At 41.0% G+C, this 20,070-nt stretch overlaps 1 protein-coding gene across 5 annotated transcripts in view; it reads left to right on the top strand.

Annotated features, from left to right (window-relative positions):
- The window catches only part of slit2 (slit guidance ligand 2), a 413,834-nt gene that overhangs the window by 224,408 nt on the left and 169,356 nt on the right, over positions 1-20,070 (top strand). The window lies entirely within an intron of this gene.

Consider the following 20,070-nt stretch of genomic DNA (forward strand, 5'->3'; position numbering starts at 1 on the left):
TATCCATGTATCTGTCCAGATGTATGAGCCACTTTATACATGACAATTTCTATGGTGATGAAGTGGTAATGATTCTATTATTTGCCTTAACAGTGTTTCTTCGGGGATATATATATATTAACCAGGCCACCAGCTAAAGTTCGAGACTGCAATGTTTTTTTTTATGCTGCTCTCTCTTGATGCTGCACTGGGAAGTCAGCCTGGATTTGAAGTTTCTGGAGTGGTCCAGTAAACTTCTACGTTTAGGATTGATAAGCAAAATTGCAGTGAGCACAGTTCCTCACACTGATATTTGTCTCACACAGGTTGATAAATACTTGGGGTCAAATGAGATTGATCCCAGATTGCTATGGGAAGCATTTCCACTTGTATTGTTGGATCATAGCATAAAAATACTGATAGGTAAATATGTGCTTCTTTAATTAACTATTTCATAACGGTCTTCGATTATCACACAAACAGGATTTCTTATACACTACCTTCAAATAAACAAACTTGATCCATCCAATTTGATATGGATTGCACCCACAGACATTCCTATTTGGCCATAAAAATTAAACGACTCTGACATGTGTGCATCAGATATCCTCGAATAAGGGGGGATTGGGAGAATAATTAATGTATATCAATAGACAATAGGTGCAGGGTAGGCCATTCGGCCCTTCGAGCAAGAACCGCCATTCAATGTGATCATGGCTGATCATCCACAATCAGTACCACATTCCTGCCTTCTCCCCATATCTCCTGACTCTGCTATCTTTAAGCGCTCTATCCAACTCTCTCTGGAAAGTATCCAGAGAATTGGCCTCCACCGCACTCCACAGAATTCCACAGACTCACAACTCTCCAAGTTTTTCCTCATCTCCGTTTAAATGGCTTACTCCATATACTTAAACTGTGGCCCCGGTTCTTGACTCCCCCAACATCGGGAACATGTTTCCTTCCTCTAGCGTGTCCAAACCCTTAACAACCTTATATATTTTAATAAAATCCACTCTCATCCTAAATCCATTTAAAAACATCGCAAACCTGCAGATAACAAGATGAGACTTTTAGTTATATAATAATATTTTATATATATATATATAGATAGATAGATTGAAAATGATTTTGCTCATCAGTAAAGAAGACGTCAGTATTAAGAATAGAACCTTTTATTATATCCATCACCTGCCGTTAGCATTACCATGCTCGCATTAGATCCAATTTAAAACTCCCTTTACCAGTACAGTACTGATGTCAAATTTCCCATATGATCATTTAATTTAATATTGCTATGTCACACAATTTATCATCCCAACTAGGGTAAAAAAAACGTCCTTAACTCAGTTTGTTTTACTGCTGGGCAAATCATTGATAGTCATTGAATTTCAGGGGAAAAAAGAAAACAGTTCATTGTGTAAAGTGTCAGGGGATGTACTATGTGAATAACTGCTATTTTCAAAGAAGCCCGTGTCAGCTCGGCTGCGAATCCATTGCAAGCCCAGAGGTGAAATAAAAGAAGGCAGATCCACCATGCACTTCATGGCAGAACATCCCTCCTCTGGGCTGAGTATTGAAACAGGTTTTGGCACTTCACAAGAAACATGGAACTGCAGCTGCTGGTTTACCAAAGGAAGACACAAAATGCTGGAGTAACTCAGCAAGCCAGGCAGCAAGTCTAGAGAACATGGATAGGTGAGGTATCTGGTTGGGACCCTTCCTCTAACTGCTTTGTACAGTGTACAATGTACATTTTGTACTGATGGTGCGACAGATGGCACAATGGGCTAAGTGTTCGGCTGGTAACCGGAAGGTAGCCGGTTCGAATCCCGCTTGGAGTGCATACTGTCGTTGTGTCCTTGGGCAAGACACTTCACCCACCTTTGCCTGTGTGTGAATGTGTGTGAGTGATTGGTGGTGGTCGGAGGGGCCGTAGGCGCAGATTGGCAGCCACGCTTCCGTCAGTCTGCCCCAGGGCAGCTGTGGCTACAGAAGTAGCTTACCACCACCGAGTGTGACTGAGGAGTGAATGAATAATGCGATGTAAAGCGCCTTGAGTATTAGAAAGGCGCTATATAAATTCCATCCATTATTATTATTAGGAAAGGTGAATGCACAGTCTTTTACCAAGAGCAAGGGAATCAAGAACCTGAGGACAGAGGTTTAAAGTGAGAGAGAAAAAGATTTAATTGGAATCAGAGGGGAAATCTCCTCACTCAGAGGATGGTGGGTATATGGAACGAGCTGCCAGAGGAGGTAGTTAGGACAGGTACTACAACAGCATTTAAAAGTCGTTAGGACAGGGATATAGATAGGAAAGTTTTAGAGGGATATGGGCCGAACACAGGCAAATGGGACAAGCTTCGAAGAGGCATTTTGGTGTGAATGGATAGATTAGGCTAAATGGCGTTTCCATGCTCTATGAATCTATGACTCTATACCTTCATTTTAATCAACATAACTTCACCAACATTTTTTTGCCAAATATATATTTCAAGAAAAAGCAGAATGTAAAGCTATTATTGGATATATTAATACGATGCAGTTTTATACATTTACTTGCCACTCAACACTGCACAAGGTTTAGTGTTCCTTAAAAGTTACAGCTGCAATTTCAGTTAAAATTGTAAGACTTTTATTTATTAAGTGTGCATTAACAATTTCCTTATTCCAGGAAGATAATCAAAATGGCAATGAGATTATGTTATTGAGTCTCTGCCATATTTGTCTTAATTGTCTAACTAACGCATTCCAAGCATTTTATCCTTTCATATATTTTCCGTTTTTCATATCTTCATTGTCTTGGAGCCCACCCTCCCTCTTGAATTATACTCTGCTTAGTCAATTCCAAGAATTCCAGAGAGTTGAGTTTCAACACAAAGTTTTCTGAAATGGGACCCAGGTCAGGGAAACTTGGGTACAAAAGCTGAGAGTTTTCAAAAATCTGCAAATGCTGAAAGTCTGAAATATAAACAGAAAATGCTGGATACACTCATAAGGATAAGTAGCATTTGCAGAAAGAAGCAGAGTTATGGTTTCATGTCAAAGACGATGTTGATTTTTGTGTTCAGTTCCAGGTATGTGCTCCTGACATAGTAAGTTCCAGGAAAGCCTTCATGTATTGTCTTCTCATACATGCTTCTTGTTTGTAGCTTTTTCCAAATTGGTGTATAGAACCATACTGTCATCGGTAGAGTTACAGCGATAGAGTTACTACCTTCGAACATCAGAGACCCGTGTTCAATCCTGACTACGGGTGCTGTACGCTCTCCCCGTGACCACATAGGGTTTCCCCGGGTGCTCCAGTTTCCACTCACACTCCAAAGACGTACATTGTAGATTAATTGGCTTTGGTAAAAGATTATAAGCTGTCCCTAGTGTGTAGGACAGTACTCGTGTATGGGGATCACTGGTCATCTCAGGCTCGGTGGGCCAAAGGGCCTGTTTCCATGCTATCTCTCTAAAATTAAAATAAAAGCACAGGTACAGCCCCTTTGGGCCATGATGTTTGTGCCGAACATGATGCCAAGTTAAACTGATCTCATCTGCCTGTACAGGATCCATATCCCTCTATTCCCTGCACTTCTATGTGCCGATCCAAAAGCCTCTTATGCGCCACTATTGTAACTGCCTCCACCACCGCCCCTGGCAGTGCGTTCCAGGCACCCATTACTCTCTGTGTAAATTATATTTGCATATTTACTATTTTCGATAATGTTTGTGCTCAAGGGCTTACAATTGTTTTGTGTACATTCATGATCAAATCCCATGACAATAAATAAGCTCACTGAAAGGTGTAGCAAGATCAATGTTACATACAGTACTTGTATAAGAAAAAACTGCTGATGTTGGAAAAATCGAAGGTAGACATAAATGCTGGAGAAACTCAGCAGGTGAGGCAGCGGGTGAGGCAAAGGGGTGAGGCTACGCTCCATAGATGCTGCCTCACTCGCTGAGTTTCTCCAGCATTTTTGTCTACCTATAGTACTTGTATAGTGACTTAGCATCTGAATTCATTCATATTCTTCTAGGTGAAGAAAGTTTGTATCCAAAAGACATTGCCCTTGGCAGAATTGCTTGACAGAGTTATTTCATTGAGCGAAGGGAAAGGGTTCCGATTATTCTTGTCATGATGACATCAATCGGCATTGATGGAATTAAATATGATGAAGATTTACAAGGTTTCCCATCATGTATTATTCGACAAAGGAAAAATGATTTGCCAATTCTTTCTGAAGGGAGCAGATGCTGTTCATATTTTTTTTTATTTTGTTTAGTTTTGTGGATAAAGCTTTGTATCTTCAAAAGATGGATAGCATTACTATGTCAACATTAGGGTTGGTCCACAAAGGGAAATAGCAGTAATATGGTGGGGAAAAAACAGCTCTCTTTGACAGGAGCTCCAGCGTAAAATACAGTTTAGCGGTAGGTGAAGTCTCACAGTATATTGTTTTTACTGACCCAGCTCTTTTGGGAGAACCAGGATTTAAATAAATCGTTCATCATTTTGTTTCAATGCCGTTCTGTTTTCTTTAACAAAAATGGTACAATGAATGATGGAAAAGTCTGTAAACCTAATGTAATGTTTTGACACATTCGTCGTGGCATGGTTGGACTTCCTCAAAGGGTGAGAGGTCAACACCACAGGGAGGTGTGTGCCTCAACTCACTAATGCTAAATTATTGGATAGAATGCCTGTTTGCTGTTGATTTGCATCAAATGTCATATAGCTAATGTTGATTAAAAGATCTGACTGCTGTACATGACCAGGGATTGTAAATCTCTGTTAATATATATATTAGGGTTTTTTAATTCTACTTTCCTCTTGTCAATTTTCAGACAATTTATAAATTCAAATAGTCATACTTTGTTTAATTAAATAAAGCCGTGGCAGTACTTATATTAATTCTTTTCAGGTAAGACTGAGTGACAGTCAGATGCCTAAAAAATGGCTTGCATTCATTTATTGCTGAGCAATGCAGCCATTATGTCTCCCTGATGTCAGTTTGCAATGGTGACATTGGGATATCCTTGTTCCAAGAAATGGTCTATTCCTTTAAAGCAACATTAAGACCTGATCCACATGAATTTTTTGCACGGTTCCTGTATTGTACATATTTATTACTTGAATAAAGTATGTTTTGAAATTTAAAAAAAGTTTCCCCACAAACACCAGTGCTGCTTGGACTCATGGGAGGCACAACACCACTGCCAGGAAGAAGTGAGATGGGAGGTAGACAAAAAGGCTGGAGAAACTCAGCGGGTGAGGCAGCATCTATGGAGCGAAGGAAATAGGCAACGTTTCGGGTCAAAACCCTTCTTCAGACTGGGAGATGGGAGTGGGGGTAGAGTGGAATTTGCAAATAAATAGGAATGGGAGGTGATGTGAGAGGGAAGAAAGGGCAATGACATATGGATCCAGAGCATGAAGGGAACCAATCACTCCCTCTGGTTGTAGGTGGGGTAAGGCTGCATCATCAGCAGGAGTCTGGGATTACTGATTCAGAGATCAATGATCTGCGGTATCTGTATCGAGTGCAGCTGGCGGCAAGTTGATCATGAGCCTATAATCAAATAAATAAAGAACATGAGCAAGCCTCTCGACCCATAAGCTTGCTCCATCCTGTGTTGAGAACATGGCTGATCCTCTTGTAGTCATCCCCTGTATGAATCACATAGGATGATTTTCAGCACGTGGAAACCTTTCGCTCGTGAGACATGGAAGTTTCGCTACTTTTAGTGGGATGTGTAGTGTGATGACAAAGTCCATAGAGATACTGCGCGGAACTGGCCCTTCGGCCCACCGAGTCCATGCCAACAATTGATCACCCCTTGCACTAACACACCAGGGACAATTTACAATTTTACCGAAGTCAATTAAGCTACAATCCTGTACGTCTTTGGAATGTGTGAGGAAACCGGAGCACCCAGGGATTAGGTACAATCTCCGTGCAGACAGCGCCCTAAATTAGGATCGAACCCGGGTCTGTGATGCTGTAAGGCAGCAGCTCTACTGCTATACCACTGTGCCGCCCAAAGGTTGTAAGTCACGATCTATTGATCTACTCACCACCTGTTGGTGAATAATCAATGGGTGTCACATCAATGACATCTTCATGTGCACGAAGTGCATCAGAAAATTGACGTCATTCGCATGGTGAATTGTAACAGCAAGCAGATTATTTAATTTCTTGCTATGTAGGATATCAACAGGAAATTGATGCTATATGCACCAAAAGGAAATAGAGACATATGTTTTTTTGTAAACCAATTTCTGGTCCAGAGAACCTGCAGATCAACCCGTTTAATCGGATCTACAAGTGTAAGCTGCACATTTTCCTGTCTCTCTCCTCCAAGCTCATCACTATTTTGGTAAAATCGCAGCGCATCTGAAAAGGTTATCTCTCAAACTGGGCACAGTACCAGCAGCTGAAAAATTGGACTCATTTATGGCCATTTATTGTAATGTTCCTAATTTAAAATGCTCACAGCAAATGGACTTGGCCCTGCTTTGCTCGATTACTCAGTGTCTCATAATATATGAATGAAGTTACTTACAGTGTATGTGCAAGAGGCAGCTGGCGTGGTTAGGGCTGAAAATGGAGAGTTCATTTCAAGTAAAATATTACAACTAAATGCCCTTTTAACATTGGCTTCGGCATCCACATTTGATTTTCCCATACCTGTTTATTTGATAGGAATGTACCACATAGCATTGGTATGGGCAAGAAAGGGGCAAGGGTTGGTTAGTTAGTGGGGACACAGTTAGACACGAGGCCCTAAGTCTTGCTTTGGACTGAGAGCCAGAGCTCTTTTGCTTCTTTCAGAACTCTGGAAAACTATCAAAGTATTAAATTAACTAGACAGCATCTGTCTGACCTGCTGAGTTACTCCAGCTTTTTGTGTCTATCTTCAGTTTAAGCCAGCAACTGCAGTTCTTTCCTAGACATACTAAATTAACTAGAGTTCCTTCTGGCTGATATCCTCCCTACATCATGTCAAGGCTGTCTTGTTGGGGTTAGGCTGAACTGGGATGTACGCCCAGACAATGTCATCTAAAGGTTACTTTGCCGTTTTAATTAAGGGCCTGTCCCACTGCGGCGACCTAATTGGCGAGTTTAGAAGAGTTTGCCCTTGACTCATACTCGCAGCATGGTCCTGACCTGAAGCAATTAAAAAAATGATATTGTTTCTTAATGGTTCAGCAATGGAGTAATGTCCCCAAATCCAAGCTCACCTTCAAGCCCCCATCATCTACCACAGGGTTGATGGCGTTAAAATTAGTCCCATTATATCATCAGCTTGGTTTGGGTCTGCTTAAATCTATACTCTTATTTTCCTACACTCTTATCAGTATTACTTTGAAGTAGCACTAACTTACCAACAATAAGAAAGACACAACGTGCTGGAGTAATTCAGCAGGACAGGCAGCATCTCTGGATAAAAGGAATGGGTGATGTTCCATGTCGAGACCCTTCTTCAGACTGAGAGTTAGGGAAGAGCAATAGATCGGGTAGATGCACAGAGTCTCTTGAGTAGGGGAGTCGAGGACCAGAGGACATAGGTTTAAGGTACAGGGGAAAAGATTTAATAGGAATCTGAGGGATATCTTTTTCACACAAAGAGAGGAGGTAGTTGAGGCAGGGACTATCCCAACATTTAATAACAGACAGATGCATAGATAGGACAGATTTGGAGGGATATGGACATAAATAGATGCTGGTTTAAGACCTGATGTAAGGACTCTACCCAAAATGTGACCATTTATTTCTCATTCTATCCCACCATAGTTTTAATCAAAGTTGAAAGTATCAGTTGATGTTGTCTAAATAAATGGAAATAATCCCCAAAGGTCAGAAATCTCTCAACATATTTGGAGAAAAGAGAATGGTGGTGGTTTCTTCTGTCAAAATGCCATGCGCCTGGTTGGGATCTCAACTTAGTATACGAGGGGTGAAGTGGCGACACGCACAAAGACCTCTGCCATGCCGCGATTGTTGAAGCCAGTCAAAATGTGCCATTCATTGGACAACATACTTTGCTTTAAAAGGGAGTGATGATTCATTGAGTCTCCAGGTAACAAAGCATAAATATAATTATACAATCTCTTTGCGATGAAATTCCTTTTCTGCCCAGGTCCTTCATTGTTTGCGAATGAATATCTTGAATTGGCTTTCTTTTTTTTTCACTTAAATTTTTATAGATTTTTCACAGAGATATATACAAGACATTGCAACACCATCACCATAAATAAAACAAAATAAGAAAAACAACAATCAAAATAAAAAAATAAATAGATAGGGAAAAAAAAAAGAAGTAAATAAATTTTTTAAATGGAATAAGACCGTGTGGTTCACTTACCAAATTAAAAATAAATGTTACATTGATTAGTTATCTGGAGCTATTTCAATATTCACACAAACATATCATCTAGTTCTATATAACACAATCTTCCCATATCGCTCGGCATTTGTCTAGTTGGTGTCATGGCTCAAATAAATGGTCCATTTTTTCCAGATCTTCTCAAATTAATTCTCCTTGACTCTCAAGGAATATGTCAATTTCTCCATATTAAAGATGTCTCGCACAATTTCTAACCACTGTTCTTGTATTGGACTTTTTTCATTAAGCCACTGCCTGGTAATGGCCTTCTTACTTGCTGCAAGCAAAACTTTAATCAAATATGTATCCTCTATCTTTACAATATCTTTAATGTACCCCAGATACATCACAGGGCAGGTATTTTGGATTTTATAACCCAAGATATTTTTAACAACTGCGTTAACATTTTCCCAGTATGGGCTTATCTTTACACATTTCCAGGAAATATGCGAGTGGTCTGCCTCAATACTCCCGCACAGCCTCCAACAGTGTTGTTGGACAGTAAGTTGTCTGCTTTTTATTTTGGGTGTTATAAAAAAGCGAGTTAGATTCTTCCAGCAAAATTCTCTCCATACTAGTGAGCTTGTGGATGAACATTGTGTTTCACACATTTGATACCATTCTTCTTCTGTTATTTGAATCTTTAATTCTGCTTCCCATTTTGTTTTTATGTTGATTCTTGATCACATTATTTGAAGTTTCATCTAGTTCTGGGCTTATCTCTTTTGTAAAGTAATCTCTTAATTGCAAGTATCTAAAAAAATCTTTATTTTCAAGACCATACTTTGACTTTAAATCTTGGAAGCTCATATATTCGCCATTTTCTGAAACTGTATACTATGCCGTTTTGTGCCCATTCTTTAAATCTTTAATCATACACCCCTGGCTTAAACTTTGAGTCATATGCGAACCACTTCAATGCGTGAACCCATCTTTTTAATTTGTATTTTTCCACTATAACATTCCATATTTCTAACGTAAATGCTACTATTGGATCCATAGCAGGTCTCAAAGCCCCTCTCAGATATGTGTCTCCCACCAAAATCTGGGTCTGGTAACCGTGTATCTCCCTTTCCATTTCTTTCCATTGAGATTCATAATCAGGTCTACACCAACAAGCCAGAGGTCTGAGTTGAGCTGCATAAAAATATTTCCTCATATTTGGTAAAGCCATTCCACCCTTGCTTTTCGGCAGTTGAAGTGTTGTTAGTTTTATTCTTGTTTTTTTGCTATTCCAAATGAATCTAGAGATCATCTTATCCCAGGCTATGAATTTGTCTCGGGGAACATTAATTGGGAGAGATTGGAATAAATATAGTAGCTTTCATCAGCTTCAGATGGTCGTGGCACTTTCAAAATGAGACATGTGTAATTACCATGAGCCAAACTTCAATACTCTGGGGTGACTTTACACTGCCAAGCCAGACCAATGACCCATCATCTTGAACGCAACCTCTAATATATACTCAAGGAGAGCAGTGGGCTCACTGCATATCTAAGAACACTCTCAAACCCCCCCCCCCCCTCACTTACTAAAATTAGATTTCACCGCCACCTTCACTGGAATGCCAAAGCATTCAACCTAATGTATTAGAAAATACTCCAGCTTGAATTCTGTTTTTAATATAAATCTTGGTGAGTGCACGTCCATTCTGAGCACTTTTGGAGTAAACAAAAAGTGGCACGATATTTCCTATGCTCTCTTTTACTTATTTTAAGATTATTAAATAATGCTTCCACATTGTTGTCAAAAAATATAGTTGAAAATTTAATTCGCAAGTTAGAGAAATCAATATACATACCACTTGGTTGTAAGCTGCCCAAGCGAAATATGAGGTGCTCTTCCTCCAATTTGCTTCTGTCCTCACTCTGACAATGGTGGAGGCCCAGGACAGAAAGGTCAGAATGGGAAGGGGAGTTAAAGTTTGGCAAACGGGAGTTCACTGGAAGTAAAGCCTTTTTGCTGAAAAAAGCAGAGAAAAATGACAAAGGAATGTTTGGAAAAGAAGGAAAACAACATAATCAGAGTTTATAATATTGCTGGAAAACTGCAGTGGAACAAATGCAGATGCCCAAATAAAATTTCCTATAGGGAATATTTCATCTTGTAAAAATAAAACCAGTAATACCAGGACACAAGCATCACCTTTGAAGTACTTCAATAAATCCTTTTAGTGCTGTTCTTCACACAGCTGTCAATGATGTCACACAGTTTTACCTTTCAAGCAGAGGATAGCAAAGGTTCAAAGCTACTTTCCTACATTTCTGATCTGCTGTAAATCAATCTACAGTGGTGCAGGAGTACAGCTTAGTGCCTTACAGCGACCCAGGTTCAATCATGACCTCAGGTGCTGTCTGTGCGGAGTTTGCACATTCTCCCTGTGACCATGTGGATTTTCTCCAGGACCTCTGTTTTCCTCTCACATTCCAAAGACGTGCAGGTCTGGATATTACCGGCCTCTGTAAATTGTGTGTAGGATGCGAAAGAAGGATAACATAGAGCAAGTGTGTAGTGTATGGGTGATCAATGGTCGGCGTGGACTCTTTGGGCCGAAGGGCCTGTTTTCACTATTTGTCTCAACTAAAAAAAAAAGAGGATTTGCAGATTTTTAGATATTTCTTGAACATAAAAAAAGGTGACATTCCCAATACAGCTGCACATCATTCAGAATCCACCTGTTTTTTTTAGGGGAAAATCACTGGATTATGTTTTTCAGAATAATGTCTAATATTCCTATATAAATTAATTGAACAATCTTCATCACATTTGCCATTGGAATTACTCATTGATTTGTACAATTTTTATGTCACAGCTTAGAACATCTCGTGAAAGAACATATGCATTATTTTTTAACGTGTTCTCATTGTTCATTCCTTGTGGTAGTTATTGCATTGTGTCTGAACCTGGCACAAACCAAGTAGTGACGGTATTGAAATAGTTATCATTATAGAACCTGAAATGAAACTCAGTGAACTATACAGCACAATGCAAGTTTAGCATGATTGTTACCAAACTCCTGTGAAGAAAAATCTCATGAAACAGTTTATTTTACTGCAAATTGTGCCCTGCAGTGATGCCATGATGGATAGAGATGCAGCTTGAGCATTCTTTGATGCTGCCAAAACTGCTGTGCTTTTATGCTACTTTTTTTCTTTGTCATATTTCAGTAACTTTAGTTTAGCTTAGTTTAGAGATACAGCATGGAAACAGGCCCAGCACACCGAGTCCTCACTGACCAGCAATCCCTGCACACTAACACTATCCTACACACTAAGGACAATTTATAATTTTACCAAATCCAATGAACCTACAAACCTTTACGTCTTTGGAGTGTGGGAGGAAACGGGAACACCTAGAGAAAACCCATGCAGATCATCGGGTGGATGTACAAGCTCCCTACAGACAAGTACCCATAGTCAGGATGGAACCCAGGCTTCTGTCGCTGTAAGGCAGCAACTCTACTGCCACTGTGCCACCAGAGTTCTCCGGTGGAAATTGATAAAGCCTCCAAAGAAATTGCACAGATAGCTGAAAGTAATGTTTTTTTGGCAACCTTCAGTGGGCTTTGCTGACCATCAGCAGAAGGTCAACGAGGAACCGGTCAGTAATTCTGAGTGCTTCTTGTTATCTGTAAAATACTGTAACATATCGGATGTGTCCCTTCCACTTTAAGTGTACAGATTGCAGCCTGTCTACCGCTGTACTTTATTAATATCATAGTAATAACATCGATTGCGATACTCTATTTACTATCTCATACAAATCAGAACATTCAGTGTCTCAGTGAATGCTGAGGTGTTTAGTCTGATTGAGGCAGTGCAGCGTAGGTTCACGAGATTGATCCCTGGGATGGCGGGACTGTCATATGACGAAAGATTGAAAAGACTAGGCTTGTATTCACTAGAGTTTAGAAGGATGAGGGGGCGATCTTATAGAAACATATAAAATTATAAAAGGACTGGGCAAAGCAAGAAAAATGTTTCCAATGTTGGGTGAGTCCAGAACTAGGGACCAAAGTCTTAGAATAAAGGGGAGGTCATTTAAGACTGAGGTGAGAAAAAACTTTTTCACCCAGAGAGTTGTGAATTTATGGAATTCCCTGCCACAGAGGGCAGTGGAGGCCAAGTCACTTGATGGATTTAAGAGAGAGTTAGATAGAGCTCTAGGGGCTAGTGGAGTCAAGGGATATGGGGAGAAGGCAGGCACAGGTTATTGATAGGGGACGATCAGCCATGATCACAATGAATGGCGGTGCTGGCTCGAAGGGCCGAATGGCCTCCTCCTGCACCTATTTTCTATGTTTCTATGTCTAAGCAGGGAATATGGCTCCTGGTTTCAGTAACCTGACGCAGAGGAAAACAAATCCACTGTTTCCTCTGGAATAAATGCAGAAAGACAATGGAGGAGCTCATGATTTGTACTGACTTGTACGGCTCCTGTTATTGAATAGCCGGCAGAACCTAAGTGTTTGGTCCAGTGCTTTATAGAAACCACAATGTCACGTGAATTGGTTAACACTCGCAGAGAAAATCAGCACAGAAATATCCACATCGTTTTGCACTTTCCCAATATTTGAATGACTGAATAATAGCCAACAGGCAATCTGGAATTAGGGACCTAAGTTTATTGGTAATGCATGTTCAATTTGTAGGATGTCTCTGTTGCAATGCTATTTTCATGAGGCAGTGCAAAGTAACATGTAAAATCTGCTTTTGATGGATCACAATTTGTTTCTGGATTTGCTATTAATTCACCAGATCTTGAACTCATCTGAAAGGATTCCTTCCTCAAAGTGCAGAATACAGCATGGAAGTGATTGACCTCTTCCTGGTTCAAGTCAAACCATCCAAATGGGCTGCTGTCACTGAGAGCAATGATTATGGGCCAACTAGTTGCTTGTGTTTTTTCCTTGATAATAAGTGGCTTATTTGAGCATATATTCAGCCCCCCACCGCACCAAGAATTATCTTAATTGATGAGCCAAGCTGGTAGAACTAACTGCATGTTGAGGAACTTGGAAAAGGAATTAAAGTAAGCGAAGATCACTGTGGGGGAAATATCATGATCCCATCTCATCATTTTTTTAAACAAAGGGGGAAAGTTATGCTGAGTTTCTTCAAGTCCAGCACCTGTTCTGCATTGGCACCTTTGCTTCGTTGAGCATTTGGCAAGGGTTATCTTTACCAGTGTACAAGCAGTAGCCCAATCTATGGCCTTTGCTGTCTGATTCTAGTTACATTTACAGTTTTGTCTCAAGGGTTTTCCTCATTAAAGGTATTTTTAAAAGCAGCCAATACCAGTGGAGATTTATGACTGCATCATTCAGAGTCCAGGACCATTACCTTAGAGAGAAAAATAAAATTATGCGTAATTAAATTAACGGGCAGTGTGCCATCAATGGAGGATTTATTGCTACTGAGTGCAAAGGATAGTCAAGCAATATTACCAACCATACATTCTCACTGATACAACTAAGGACTGAGAGAGTCTATGCTAGCAGAGGGATAACCAGACAAGACACATAAAGATTTCAATTGAAAGTCTATAGTTTCAGCCAATGTTTTTCTTCTATGTCCACTTGGGATAACGTATTAAACAGCCACATGGGCAATTCTGTACTCCTCTTAAACCGCATTGTATTAGCTCTTTGCACCATCCAATTATCCACCTACACTGATCTAACTCACTGTTTGTGCTCTCCTCTCTGATTGATGCTCTTTTCCAGTAACATGCCCTTTAAAACTTTGTTGGGGAAACTCTAGAAAAGCGGCCGTAATACAAGGCAAGTCTGATAATGGTCTCTTATGATCTGCTCATTCAATACAACATTCACCTTATGGGCCCAGGGAGCAGCACACACCCTTACAAGTGGAACTACAACCAAATATTTTTAGGTTGTGAGTAGTGAATTGCCTGCTTTGTGTTCCAATATGTCTGTAGAGAATAATATCATGAAGTACGAAGTGCCTAATTCATCAACATGGGTTATGGGGAAAAGGCAGCAGAATGTGGTTGGGAAGGAAAGATAGATCAGCCATGACTGAATGGCGGAGTAGACTTGATGGGTCAAATAGCCTGATTCTGCTCCTATAACCTATGACCTTATGGCATGTGACCTTCTGAGAAATGAAGAAGTCTGCAGCGTTGGCTTGCGTTCACCCTGCAAAAGCATGTTTATTTACAGAATTTGGCCGAATGTCAACCTTTCTTTGATAGGCTTTCATGTTTAGGAATCTGTCTTGAATCCCAGTACAGGTCATCCCCATGACATGCCCGTCCCTGAAACTGTTTGTAATGGTTCATGTTGGATATGCGGTTGTGAACCAAGTTCCCACACTGCAGAAGATACCTGCAGATGTGGGTTGTTCCATAGGAATAGATAGTATGGAGAAACATTTTAATCTTGTTTGCAATTCTTAATAATAAAGGTTAACATATGATGACCACTTGACAGCACTGGGCCGACATTCTCTAGAGTTTAGAAGAATGAGGGGGGACCTCATTGAAACGTACAGAATAGTGAAAGATTTGGACAGAGTGGATGTGGAGAGGGTGTTTCCACTAATGGGAGAGTCTAGGACTAGAGGTCATAACCTCAGAATTAAAGGAAGTTCTTTTAGGAAGGAGATGAGGAATGTATTTCATCAGAGGATGATAAATCTGTGGAATTCTTTGCCTCAGATGGCTGTGGAGGCAAGTCAGTGGATATATTTAAGACAGAGATAGATAGATTCTCGATTAGTAAGGGTGTCAGAGGTTATAGGGAGATGGCAGGTGAATGTTGTTTGGAGAGAGAGATAGATCAGCCATGACTGAATGGTGGAGTAGACTAGATGGGCCATATGGCCTAATTCTGCTCCTATCACTTATGATCTTATGATGTTGAGAAAGCTGATATTAACAAATTTAACCCAAGCTTATCTCATGCTAATAACGATATTCTTCTAAAATATTTCACTGCACACAAGGTTTAAATGTTGTTTATGAAGAAAAACACAGCATGATGGAGTAAATCAGTGGGTCAGGCTGCATCTCTGGAGAACATGTGATAGGTGAACAGGAAAGTAGACTATTATCTGAATGGTGGCCGATTAGGAAAATGGGAGATGCAACGAGACCTGGGTGTCATGATACACCAGTCATTGAAAGTCGGCATGCAGGTGCAGAAGGCAGTGAAGAAAGCGAATGGTATGTTAACATTCATAACAAAAGGATTTGAGTATAGGAGCAGAGAGCTTCTACTGCAGTTGTACAGGGCCTTGGTGAGACCACACCTGGAGTATTGCGGACAGTTTTGGTCTACTAATCTGAGGAAAGACATTCTTGCCATAGAGGGAGTAGAGATAAGGTTCACCAGACTGATGGCAGGACTTTCATATGAAGAAAGACTGGATAGACTTGGCTTGTACTCGCTAGAATTTAGAAGATTGAGGGGGGATCTTATAGAAACTTACAAAATTCTTAAGGGGTTGGACAGGCTAGATGCAGGAAGATTGTTCCCGATGTTGGGGAAGTCCAGAACAAGGGGTCACAGTTTAAGGATAAGGGGGAAGTCTTTTCGGACCGAGATGAGAAAAAAAAAATTCACACAGAGTGGTGAATCTGTGGAATTCTCTGCCACAGAAAGTAGTTGAGGCCAGTTCATTGGCTATATTTAAGAGGGAGTTAGATGTGGCCCTTGTGGTTAAAGGGATCAGGGGGTATGGAGAGAAGGCAGGTACAGGATACTGAGTTGGACGATCAGCCATGATCATATTGAATGGCGGTGCAGGCTCGAAGGGCCGAATGGCCTACTCCTGCACCTATTTTCTATGTTTCTATGTTTCTAGTGTGTAGGTGATTTAAATATTTAGTTTAAAAGCTGCTTTAGTTTTTGAGATTGAGAGATACAGTGAGGACACAGGCCTTTCAGCCCAGCGAGTCCATGTCGACTAACCTGTGCACGCTAGTTCTATGTGATCCCAGTTCTGCATTCTACACACTAGGGGCAATTTACAGAGGCCAATCAACCTACAAACTTGCACATCTTTGGAATGTGGGACGCAGGGGCGGAAAACCCGGGGTGGGGGGGGGGCAGAGGGGACACGTTCCCCCCCCCATGTTTTGAGAGGTGGGCAAAATCCCCGCCAGGTTAATGTGCCTGGGCTTGCAGGAAATATGGCCAGCGCGGAGAAGCAGCGCTGGTATCCTGTCAGTCCAGACGGGGCTGTTGGTTAACCCGGCGAGACAGGCACGGCTGAGCTGCATTTAGCGCTGGATTGAGGCTCCTCTATAATCTTTGCTCCGAAGCCTCGCGAGCGTGTGCGTAAGTGTGCGCATGCGCGCGCGGCCGCCAAAAAATTGTGTCCCCCGTCCCCTCCATGTTTTGATAGTGAGTTCCGCTCTTGGTGGGACGAAACTAAAGCACCCGGAGGAAGCCCATGCAGTGACAGGGAGAACGTGAAAACTCAGGATTGAACCCAGGTCACTGGTGCTATGAGGCAGCAGCTGCACTACTGTACCATTGTGCCGCCCTGTGAAATATTCTATTATAAATATTGCTTTGACAATTCAGGAGGAATGGTATTGTGCTAATCATCTTGGCCATTTGTTCAGATACTTTAAAGTGTTTCAGACTTTTACTCCTTTTTGGTTTCCGAATGGAATAATTTACTAATTTATTGGTGAAGATCAATCATTTGCTTGAGAGATTCCTTAACTATAACTTGTGTAAAGTTGTCAAACCCTGATTATATTTTGTTGAATGATAGAAGAGGTGCATTGCTGTCATAAACAATGAGACAACAGTTATGCTCATTGGCACCAAACTGACATTCATTCAGGGTCGAAGATAATAACATTAGTGTTCGTATCATGAATAGGAAATTATATGCATTGGTAACATTTTCAGTTTGCTTTTATTTTTATTGGCATGCCACAGTGGCAAAGTCTGATAATGAGTCAGAGATTAACTGCTCCTGGATTACACATTTGCTTGTGTTGGTAAGTAATAGAAGATGTCAGGACAACCAGGCACTGCCCTATTCAAATACTGGGCAGGACAGGAGTTATTGTTAAAAAGATTAATCAGTGAAATATACTTTTTATTCCACAAATTGTATTTTATGGAAAATAATCCAGCTGAATTCATGTTGAGCATGGATGGGTTGGGCTAGTTCCAATCACACATATATTTTGGAGTGAGATTAACAACAAAGAAACCAAGGGGTTGCTTTATCCACCTATATAACAGACTTGGGGATTGGAACCAGCCCAATCCATCCACGTTCAATATGAATTCAGTTGCATTATTTTCCGTTAAAAAAAAATATATATACAAGAAGATAGACACAAAATGCCTGTTTAACTCAGTGAGTCAGGCAACATCTCTGAAGAACAAGAATAGGTGACGTTTTGGGTTGGAACCCTTCTTCAGACTGTAACGCTGTTGCATTAGACTCCCTTTCTCAGCACCCATTGCCATTGAAATGCCAGTTAGTTATTTGCACGATCCAACAATAAGTCACATATTTGAGGAATTGTAAGTTTCTTCTTGCACCTATCAAGAACAAAATTTGTAGTGCCATTGAATCATTAATATCTTGTTGTAAAGCTCCGCATGACAAATTTAGGTGACTGTAATTGAATGCCACAAACAATCACACACCTTATTGACAGATATGTTGTTTATCTCTTTTGACAAGAGTGGAAATTATTGTTAGATATTTTATACTGTGGTACTGAAATGCACACTGGATTTTATTATTTATCTCAATTACACCCAAACTCTGAGATTTCCACACTGTGCCTAGTATGGAATGGCGTCCGGTATTGGTACAGCTTCCACATCAAGCAAAAATATCTCTGCCTGTATGGAGTTTGTACGTTCTCTCTGTGACCTGCATGGGTTTTCTCCAAGATCTTCGGTTTCCTCCCACACTCCAAAGCCACACAGGTTTGTAGGTCAATTGGCTTGGTAAATGTAAAATTTGTCCCTAGTGGGTGTAGGGTAGTGTTAATATGCGGGGATCGCTGGTCGGCGCGGACCCAGTGGCCCGAAGGGCCTGTTTCCACGCTCTATCCCTAAACTAAACTAACTAAACTAGATCTGATTGCAAGTGGTTTGAATATTCAACTGTTTCAATAACTGATATTTCCATGAATCAGGTAGTTCCTCAGTGCGAGTATCTTCCGTGTGAAATCTCACAATCGGCCTTAAATTGAGAAGTTGCTCTTTAGCATTAGATTAATTAAGACAAAGGAAGAACGTGCAAACGTTCAGTCCCTGTCATGTTGCTGCCTTACAACGCCCGGGTTTGATCCCGACTATGGGTGCTGTCTGTACAGAGTTAGTACCTTCTCCCCGTGACCTGTGTGGATTTTCTCCGGGATCTTCAATTTCCTCCCACACTCCAAAGACGTACAGGTTTGTAGGTTAATTAGCTTTGGTATAATAGTATAATAGTAAATTGTCCCTAATGTGCGTAGGATAGTGTAAGTGTGCGGGGATCGCTGGTTGGCGCGGATTCAGTGGGCCAAAGAGTCTGTTTCTGCGCTGTATATCTAAACTAAACTAAACCTTGGTTGGGAGTGGAGGACAAGATCACGTTTAGTCTCTGACCATTCCCACAATGGACAAACCTGCCGACATTCCCACTCACTCACTTGAATAACTTACTTGATAATTGCCAGATGGGAGCCATTTACAGTATGAAATCACTTAAGATTAGTCATTAAATTATATATATGAAAAAATGATAATATTTACGATATCAAGTCTGTCAAATGCACATATAATTTCCTGCTTGGCAGAGCTGAAGTAGTAAATAATACCTCAAAGAAAACTTTAAATCATGATTAAATTGGTAAGCAAAGCATTATAAGATATTTACCAAACAATCACAGTACTGGAGTAACTCAGTGAGCCAGGCAGCATCTCTGGAGAACATGGATAGGTGATGTTTTCGGCCAAGTCCCTTCTTCAGGGGAGAGGGGTGCAAAGAAAGCTGGAAGAGAGGGGTGGCCGGCGAATGCCTAGCAGGTAATAGATGGATGAAGGTTAAGGAGGCACTGAGAGGCAGATGGTTGGACTAAGGGCAGAAGGCGTGAGACAAAAGGATTGAGGAAGGAATGGAGGGGGAGGGGAGAAATAGGTATGAGTCTATATAGGTGAGGACAAGGTGGAGAGAGGGAGGGTAAGAAAGGGGGTGAGCTGGGACAAAAAGGGTGATGGTTTTGCAGTTACCAAAAATTGGAAATTCAATTCTTAGCCCATTGGGCAGTAAGGTAGCCAAAAGTAATATGAGGTGCTGTTTGTGCGTGGCCTCACTCTGGCATGGAGGAGGCCCAGGACATCAGGAATGGGGTCTCCTGTACATCGGAGGTGGAGAGGAGTGCAGAGGAGGTGCACGTGAATCTCGATCTCACCTGAAAGGACTGCTGGGGTCTGTGGATGGAGGTGAGGGAAGAGATATTGGGACAGGTGCTACTTTTCATCTGTGGTTGCAGAGAAAAATACCTGGGGAAGGGCTGGTTTGGATTAAAAGGGATGAGGGAACCCAGAAGTTGCAGGGGGAGTGGTCTCTGTGCAAGGCGGAAATATCATCTATCCATGTTCTCCAGAGATTATTCTTGACCCGCTGAGTTACTACAGCACATTGTGTCTTTTTTTGTAAACCGACATCTTCATTTACCAAATGTTTCTTCATTTACCAGGCAGCTTGTGT

This window comes from Amblyraja radiata, chromosome 1, assembly GCF_010909765.2.
Source record: "Amblyraja radiata isolate CabotCenter1 chromosome 1, sAmbRad1.1.pri, whole genome shotgun sequence".
NCBI classification, from domain to species: Eukaryota; Metazoa; Chordata; class Chondrichthyes; order Rajiformes; family Rajidae; genus Amblyraja; species Amblyraja radiata.